Source organism: Pseudophryne corroboree, chromosome 9 (assembly GCF_028390025.1).
Source record: "Pseudophryne corroboree isolate aPseCor3 chromosome 9, aPseCor3.hap2, whole genome shotgun sequence".
NCBI classification, from domain to species: Eukaryota; Metazoa; Chordata; class Amphibia; order Anura; family Myobatrachidae; genus Pseudophryne; species Pseudophryne corroboree.
Window position 1 is genome coordinate 460,558,504 of NC_086452.1, and position 8,838 is coordinate 460,567,341.

The following is an 8,838-nucleotide window of genomic DNA, read 5'->3' on the forward strand; positions in this document are numbered from 1 at the left end:
TCTGTGCTGCTTGTTCTGTGTTCTGTGCTGCTTGTTCTGTGCTGCTTGTTCTGTGTTCTGTGCTGCTTGTTCTGTGTTCTGTGCTGCTTGTGCTGTGTTCTGTGCTGTGCTACTTGTGCTGTGCTGCTTGTGCTGTGTTCTGTGCTGCTTGTCCTGTGTTCTGTGCTGCTTGTTCTTGTTCTGTGTTCTGTGCTGCTTGTTCTGTGTTCTGTGCTACTTGTGCTGTGCTGCTTGTGCCGTGTTCTGTGCTGCTTGTTCTGTGTTCTGTGCTGCTTGTGCTGTGTCCTGTGCTGCTTGTGCTGTGTCCTGTGCTGCTTGTTCTGTGTTCTGTGCTGCTTGTGCTGTGTTCTGTGCTGTGCTACTTGTGCTGTGCTGCTTGTGCTGTGTTCTGTGCTGCTTGTCCTGTGTTCTGTGCTGCTTGTTCTTGTTCTGTGTTCTGTGCTGCTTGTTCTGTGTTCTGTGCTACTTGTGCTGTGCTGCTTGTGCCGTGTTCTGTGCTGCTTGTTCTGTGTTCTGTGCTGCTTGTGCTGTGTCCTGTGCTGCTTGTCCTGTGTTCTGTGCTGCTTGTTCTTGTTCTGTGTTCTGTGCTGCTTGTGCTGTGTTCTGTGCTACTTGTGCTGTGCTGCTTGTGCCGTGTTCTGTGCTGCTTGTTCTGTGTTCTGTGCTGCTTGTGCTGTGTCCTGTGCTGCTTGTGCTGTGTCCTGTGCTGCTTGTGCTGTGTCCTGTGCTGCTTGTGCTGTGTTTTGTGCTGCTTGTTCTGTGCTGCTTGTCCTGTGTTCAGTGCTGTGCTGCTTGTGCTGTGTGCTGTGCTGCTTGTGCTGTGTTCTGTGCTGCTTGTCCTGTGTTCTGTGCTGCTTGTCCTGTGTTTTGTGCTGGGTTCTGTGCTGTGTTCTGTGCTGCTTGTTCTGTGTTCTGTGCTGCTTGTCCTGTGTTCAGTGCTGTGCTGCCTGTGCTGTGTTCTGTGCTGCTTGTGCTGTGTTCTGTGCTGCTTGTGCTGTGTTCTGTGCTGCTTGTGTTGGGTTCTGTGCTGCTTGTGCTGGGTTCTGTGCTGCTTGTGCTGTGTTCTGTGCTGTGTCCTGTGCTGCTTGTGCTGTGTCCTGTGCTGCTTGGGCTGTGTTCTGTGCTGCTTGTGCTGTGTTCTGTGCTGCTTGTGCTGTGTCCTGTGCTGCTTGTGCTGTGCTGCTTGTGCTGTGTTCTGTGCTGCTTGTGATGTGTTCTGTGCTGCTTGTGCTGTGTTCTGTGCTGCTTGTGATGTGTTCTGTGCTGCTTGTCCTGTGCTGCTTGTGCTGTGTCCTGTGCTGCTTGTGCTGTGTTCTGTGCTGTTCTGCTTGTGCTGTGACCTGTGTTCTGTGCTGCTGTGTCCTGTACTGCTTGTGCTGTGTTCTGTGCTGCTTGTGCTCTGTGCTGTATTTTGTGCTGCTTGTGCTGTGTCCTGTGCTGCTTGTGCTGTGTCCTGTGCTGCTTGTGCTGTGTTCTGTGCTGCTTGTGCTCTGTGCTGTTTTGTGCTGCTTGTGCTGTGTCCTGTGCTGCTTGTGCTGTGTTCTGTGCTGCTTGTGCTGTGTGCTGTGCTGTGTCCTGTGCTACTTGTGCTGTGTCCTGTGCTGCTTGTGCTGTGTTCTGTGCTGCTTGTGCTCTGTGCTGTTTTGTGCTGCTTGTGCTGTGTCCTGTGCTGCTTGTGCTGTGTACTGTGCTGCTTGTGCTGTGCAGAAAAGTACAGGTGGTGGGATTATCAGTCCCGGTACCTGGTTATCATTGGAAGTCAGATGACCATCATACCTGGTCCACCAATCATCCCACTGGTTAAAAGGTTTGAGGGAAATGTATCAAACTGTGGAGGTAAATTACCAGCCAATCAGTTTCTAACTGCCAGGTTACAGGCTGTTTGACAGTTAGGAGTAGGAGCGGAGTGGTTGGTACTTTATCTCTCTCCGCGGGTTGATACATCTCATCTCATCAGTTTTTCAAAGTCATCAATTTGTGTGCAATTGAAATTCCCACAAAACGAGCCTGACTTTCCCTTTGCCCTTTTTATATACAGCCGTCAATGTGCTGATACATAGCGGCTTTGACAAACTGATCTTTAGGAAATTTTCCCCTTGGTGAAATCCATTACTGGGCTTGTGGCAATATTTCCTACATGGGAGCGGCTCCATAATACACAGCCTTTGCTTCACATTGTCAGACCCTCCCTTACTACTTGTTCTTTAACGCCTGGAGATAGATTCATTGGTGCCGCGGAGAGGTGGAGGCTTGCAGGAACAATAACTACAAACATTAATAAATTGATATGACCATGCACGTAGACTTCCTATATTCCCATTAGGACGACCTGCCGCTCCTCAGTTGATGAACGGACCAATACCAGCCAACAGGCCTGAGGAGTTGGGTTTGATCATTGGATATGTGTGGTGGTGGAAGAAATGTACGATAATTTCTATTTTTCTGCACATTTTCCTTGTCCTGTCCAATAGTTAAGATGGGTTTAGCTGCTTTAAGCACCTAAACTCAGTCTAGGTGGACATGGGTGCCCAGCGCCAAGCAATTGAATATTGCCCTGTCTAAAGTGACGGGTAATAGGACTCGCTAAAACAATTGAATTGCCACCAATGTCTCTCCACTTTTGGCCGATCCACAAAGTAGCAAAGTCTGCAGCCAATCCTTTACTCTCTGCATCTTCCATGTGACTAATCTTTGCCGCCCTCTGTAAAGTGGAGCAGACATAATATTTTTATTTTTTGTGCTCTGATGATCTTCTCTGGGATGATGAAACGCGTCGGGTATCGCCATTAGTTAATTTTTGCTGCCATAACAAAAGTTTTAAAGACTAATTTATTGGAAAAGCTATTGAGCCGATCCAACACTAGGATATACTGTGCCAAAGGAGCATTCATTAGATGATCACTACAGGTACTCTGCACTTATTACAGCAAGGAAGGCGTTGCAGAATGTAGGACTTCAGATGCTAATCGGATTGCTCAGAGAGTTCTGCAATCTCTATTAGCCACATATATCCCAATCGGCACATCTGCCAGAGACCGGGTTTGTCAGGTGGAACAGTTATTTGGCAATGGCCCCCATTCCGAGTTGATCGCTCGCTAGCTGCTTCTAGCAGCCATGTAAATGCATAGTCGCCGCCCACGGGGGAGTGTATCTTTGCTTTGCGGGAGTGCGAACGCCTGTGCAGCCGTAAACTCATTTTGTGCAGAACAAGACCAGCCCTGTAGTTACTTATTCTGTGCGATGATTGCTGCGATGAAGGACCCAGTAATGACATCAGATACCCGCACAGCAAACGCCCGGCCACGCCTGCGTTTTTCCAAACACTCCCAGAAAACGGTCAGTTGCCACCCAGAAACTCCCACTTCCTATCAATCTCCTTGCGTTCGGCAGTGCGAATGGAAGCGTCGCTAGAACCTGTGCAAAACCACAAAGCTCTTTGTACTCGTACGACGCACCTGCGCATTGCGGTGCATACATATGCGCAGATTAGCCTCGTTCTGCCATAATCGCTGCATTGCGAACATCCGTAACGAGCTATCAACTCTGAATGACCCCCAATGTGCTTTACATCCCATGCTAGCAGCTTACTGCTTTTCATTGCTACATTGCGGTTTACTGATTTACGCCACAATCACATCAGCAGATCAGACTTAATGAAGTTTCACAGAATTTGTATCATTTATAACCAGTATATTCAACTTAATTTAATTGTGACAATTTATCCAGCCGGCTAATCCTTCATTCTCAGTCCCTGATCTTTACAGAAAGTGCCAAGTAACCTTCAGCGCTCCTTGCAGTCACACTTGAACCTGCGGATGATGTTGTGTAGTCACACACTGGTATGGAACCTTCACTATGGGTGGTAGATCCTGGCAGCCCAAGCCTGTGGGTGGCTGTAAGGCAGCACTGCAGGGAGGAGACACCAATTGTGCAGCTGGATCTGGGGTTGTTCCGGGGACCTGGTGGTAACTGTGTCCGCATACAGGCACCTGGGTGCAAGCAGGACTCAGTGCACATATGGGTAAAACTCACTAGGAAGTTACAATGTGCAAATAGTTACAATGAATATGGTTTAAATCCTTTGATCTCTCCCGGTAGAAATGGGACATTTATACCATCTGTACATAAAGTTTGGAATAAATCACTTCCATTAAAACATTTTATTTAAAAACATTTAATCTAAAAACATTCCATTTCTTTCATAGGGGCAGTTGTCAAAGAAGGCACACGTGAGCTATGGGGGTGGTATTCAGTATACCGGCGCCAGAATCCAGACACCCAGCATGCCAACAACTATTCTCCCTCCTGGGGGTCCACGACCCCCCTGGAAGGGGAATAAATAGCGCGGCGCGTGTATGATCCCGCAAGGGGCTCATTTGCGCTCGCCCAGCTCCCAGTTTGCTGGCGGTTGGGATCCCGGCGCCGGTATGCTTCCACTGGGATCCCGACCAACGGCATACCATACTAAACCCGAGCTATGGTCGTTATTACTCTATCTCAAAGGGAATATGTTACATAGACTGTGGGCATGCAGGGTTTGCTTATTCTATCACACACTGTGGCACAAGGAGAATGATTACATTGGCATTTGCATATTTTTGCACTTGAGAATCCGCCATAAATTGCATCCGCACATGATCTGCCTGCACTTCTGCAGTGGCGCCGAGAGGGGCGGGAGCCCAGATCCTGCTGCCCCGCCTTCTCCGTTGCAGACAGTAGGCACTTTGAGCAGTGTGCTGGGCTGTGGAGAGACAGCTGCAGAAGCGGTCAGTCCTCTCTCTCCTGAGATTGCACCAGCCTACCTCCGCCCGCCAGATCTTCACCAGTGCCCCCTCCCTGTGCTGCGCCAGTGGCCGCACATAACTTTTCATTTTGCAGATTTTCTGAGGAGGGGGCATGGCCACCAGTGATGTGCGGCGAGTTAAACAGCAGGGGAGGCACTGGTCTTATTAACTACCCCTTAATGAAGAAGGGAAGAGGGGAAAAACGCGTGGGCCTCCCCCTATGTCACGAAAACCAGCACCAGGCACAACCAGCAAGGGAGGATAATGCCATAGCAGGAGGAACACTCAGTGTGGGGTCCCCTTGCCATCACATTGCCCACCCTTTAACCAGGGCTGGTGCAAGGTATCTCGGCACCCTAGGCAAAACTTCAGCCTAACCCCCCACCCCCCACCCACAAAAAAAACAAAAACATTTGTTCTCCTTGGTGTCTGAATGCCTGTGTCTCTCACCTTTACTTACTGCTCGCATTTTGCCTGCTACCCATTCGGCTCCTTCTTCCCTCTCAACCCCTGCCCCCCCCCCTCCTCCCCTCATTCCCCGCACCTTTCATTGCTTGTTTCACTCCCTGCCTGCATCCTTGCCCCACTGCCTACCTGATTCCTTCTCTCATCCCCACACCTTTCACTAGCTTTCTTTTCTTTAACCCCTAGCCCCTCTCCCCAACGCGATTTCTCATCCAATGCAGCTCCTTTCCCAACATAAACATCTCAAATCAGGAGCACCACGGCAGATATGGTGGCAATTTAAAATTAGCACAGTCACTCACACAGGAGTCACCCACTGTCGCACACATTCACACACAGCAGTCACCCAATGTCACCCACACACAGCAGTCACCCAATGTCACCCACACACAGCAGTCACCCAATGTCACCCATATACAGCAGTCATTCACTGGCACCCATATTCAGCATTCACCCAATGTAACCCACAATGTCACCCACACACAAACAATGCACCCAGTAGTGCTCACCTAGTGCCACCTTGCACTGCGCAGCTGGCTGGGAGGAGCCCAGGAGGCAGCTGTCATCCGCAGCCGCTATGTGTCTAGCCAGATAACTGGAAAAGTGTGGTACAGTAGCTGCAGCTGGTGTGACAGCTGTTCAGCGGCTCTGGGCAGCTCAGCTCCGCTCAATGTCAGGATCAGCCACACAGCAGCAACAGCCGGGGGCGGGAGGGCGCATGGTCATTGAGAATGTCCCGGGTCCTAATGCTGTTGTGTTTTTAGTGCAAAGGGGAGGTCTTGACCCTCCTCAGCCTGGCCCTGGCAGCCCTGGATGGTAACAAGATGCAGGAGGTGGGGAGGCAGCGGGTAACATTTGGGAGCACAATCGCGGGAGGTAGGGGGGCTGGTAGTGATGCGGAGAGGAGCAAGTAACATTCGGGAGCATAATTGCGCGGGGGGGGGGGGGGGGGGGAGATCGCGGTGAGCGAAAAAACTTGTGGATCCCAGGGACCCATTACTTAAAAATAAATGGGGTCCTATTCCACTGTTTCTGGGTCCCATCACACATTATAGGGGGAGAGGCAGGAGGAAGTTGGTTAGAGCTGGAGGTAGAGGGGCTAAGGACAAACAGTGCTGGGGTGGGAGTGGGTAAGTGCAGACAACAGTTGGGGCAGAACTAGGGGTAGGGAAGGGGGTAAGTGTAGACAGCAGTTGGGATTGTGCTGAGAGGGGAGGAAGGGGCTAAAGGCAGGCAGTGCTGAGGGTAGTGAGTGGCTAAGGGTAGGTAGTTGGGATAGTACTGGAGTGTAAGGAGGGGGTTAGGGGCAGGCAGTACTAGGAGTAAGGGGGGGCAAGGGTGGGTAACAGCTGGGGCAGTACTTGGGGGTAAGGAAGAGGAAAGGGTAGTAGGTAGCCATACTATAACAGCACAAAGCTGTACAAATGAGGGGCAGCCTACATAGTGACGTGACGGGGAATGAATGTTATGTGTAACACCATCATAGCACTTAGTGGGTAACAGACAACTTGGATTGTCCTAACGCACTCCACTGACCACCAGACCAGCGCCGCCGACACCCGCCGCAAGCACAGTATGCAGCACATTAACAAGAGGCAGCAGGGATCCCGGCACACTGTGCACAGAGTAAGCATGCAGCACTGAGCAGTGTGAGCACACGCAGCAGCACACCCTGATCCTGTCCCCAATCACTTCCTGTTCCTGTCCCCAATCACTCCCTGATCCTGTCCCCAATCACTCCCTGATTCTGTCCCCAATCACTCCCTGTTCCTGTCCCCAATCACTCCCTGATCCTGTCCCCAATCACTTCCTGTTCCTGTCCCCAATCACTCCCTGATCCTGTCCCCAATCACTCCCTGCTCCTATCCCCAATCACTCCCTGATCCTATCCCCAATTACTCCCTGCTCCTGTCCCCAATCACTCCCTGATCCTGTCCCCAATCACTCCCTGATCCTATCCCCAATCACTCCCTGATCCAGTATCCCCAATCACTCCCTGCTCCTGTCCCCAATCACTCCCTGCTCCTGTCCCCAATCACTCCCTGCTCCTGTCCCCAATCACTTCCTGTTCCTGTCCCCAATCACTCCCTGATCCTGTCCCCAATCACTCCCTGCTCCTGTCCCCAATCACTCCCTGATCCTGTCCCCAATCACTTCCTGTTCCTGTCCCCAATCACTCCCTGATCCTGTCCCCAATCACTCCCTGCTCCTATCCCCAATCACTCCCTGATCCTATCCCCAATTACTCCCTGCTCCTGTCCCCAATCACTCCCTGATCCTGTCCCCAATCACTCCCTGATCCTATCCCCAATCACTCCCTGATCCAGTATCCCCAATCACTCCCTGCTCCTGTCCCCAATCACTCCCTGCTCCTGTCCCCAATCACTCCCTGCTCCTGTCCCCAATCACTCCCTGTTCCTGAGTCCATGCGCTCTAATCTTATTTTTACCACATTTTAGTATTGGTACATCGCTCTGTGTGTGTGCAGCCTACACGTCACACAGTTCAAGCAGGGGTAGTTTAAGAGAGGAGAGGGTCCGTAAGCATGCTCTGTGTGGGCCCCTTCCTCTTTGGTAGCACAGTTTCTCTGACATGCAGGGGGACGCCCAGCGCAGGGCTAGTCCTCCCCGCATGTCAGGCCCCCCCCTCGCACGGGTACAAAAGCATCGTATGGCGGCAATGCTTTTGCACCAGCCAAGTAGCTCCCTACCTGCGCAGCCTAGCGGCTAACCGGTGCGTTGTGGGTCACAGTGGCTGCGTGTGACGTCACGCAGTTGCCGCGGCCCGCCCCTGCAACGTTATGGACACGCCTGCGTTGTCCGGACTGTGCCCCACCAACGGCATTCTAACGCCGTTGGTACGCCCCCTCCTGCTCTGCGACCGTATCTCCCTGTCAATCAGGCAGAGGCGATCGCACCAGTGAGATGTTTTCGAACCTCACTGGGTGCGTACGCTGCGCGTGCACACAATCAAAAGGGCTTCAGGCTGCGATCGCTGTTGTAGCAGCGATCGGGTCTGAATTAGGCCCATTGCACCTACAGCATCTTTATATACCGCACCTACACCTTCTCTATATACCGCACCTACACCTTCTCTATATACCGCACCTACACCATCCCTATATACCGCACCTACACCATCTCTATATACCGCACCTACACCATCCCTATATACCGCACCTACACCATCTCTATATACCGCACCTACACCATCTCTATATACCGCACCTACACCATCTCTATATGCCGCACCTACACCATCTCTATATACCGCACCTACACCATCTCTATATGCCGCACCTACACCTTCTCTATATACCGCACCTATACCTTCTCTATATACCGCACCTACACCATCTCTATATACCGCACCTACACCATCTCTATATACCGCACCTACACCATCTCTATATGCCGCACCTACACCTTCTCTATATACCGCACCTATACCTTCTCTATATACCGCACCTACACCATCTCTATATACCGCACCTACACCATTTCTATATACCGCTCCTACACCTTCTCTATATGCCGCACCTACACCTTCTCTATATACCGCACCTATACCTTCTCTATATACCGCACCT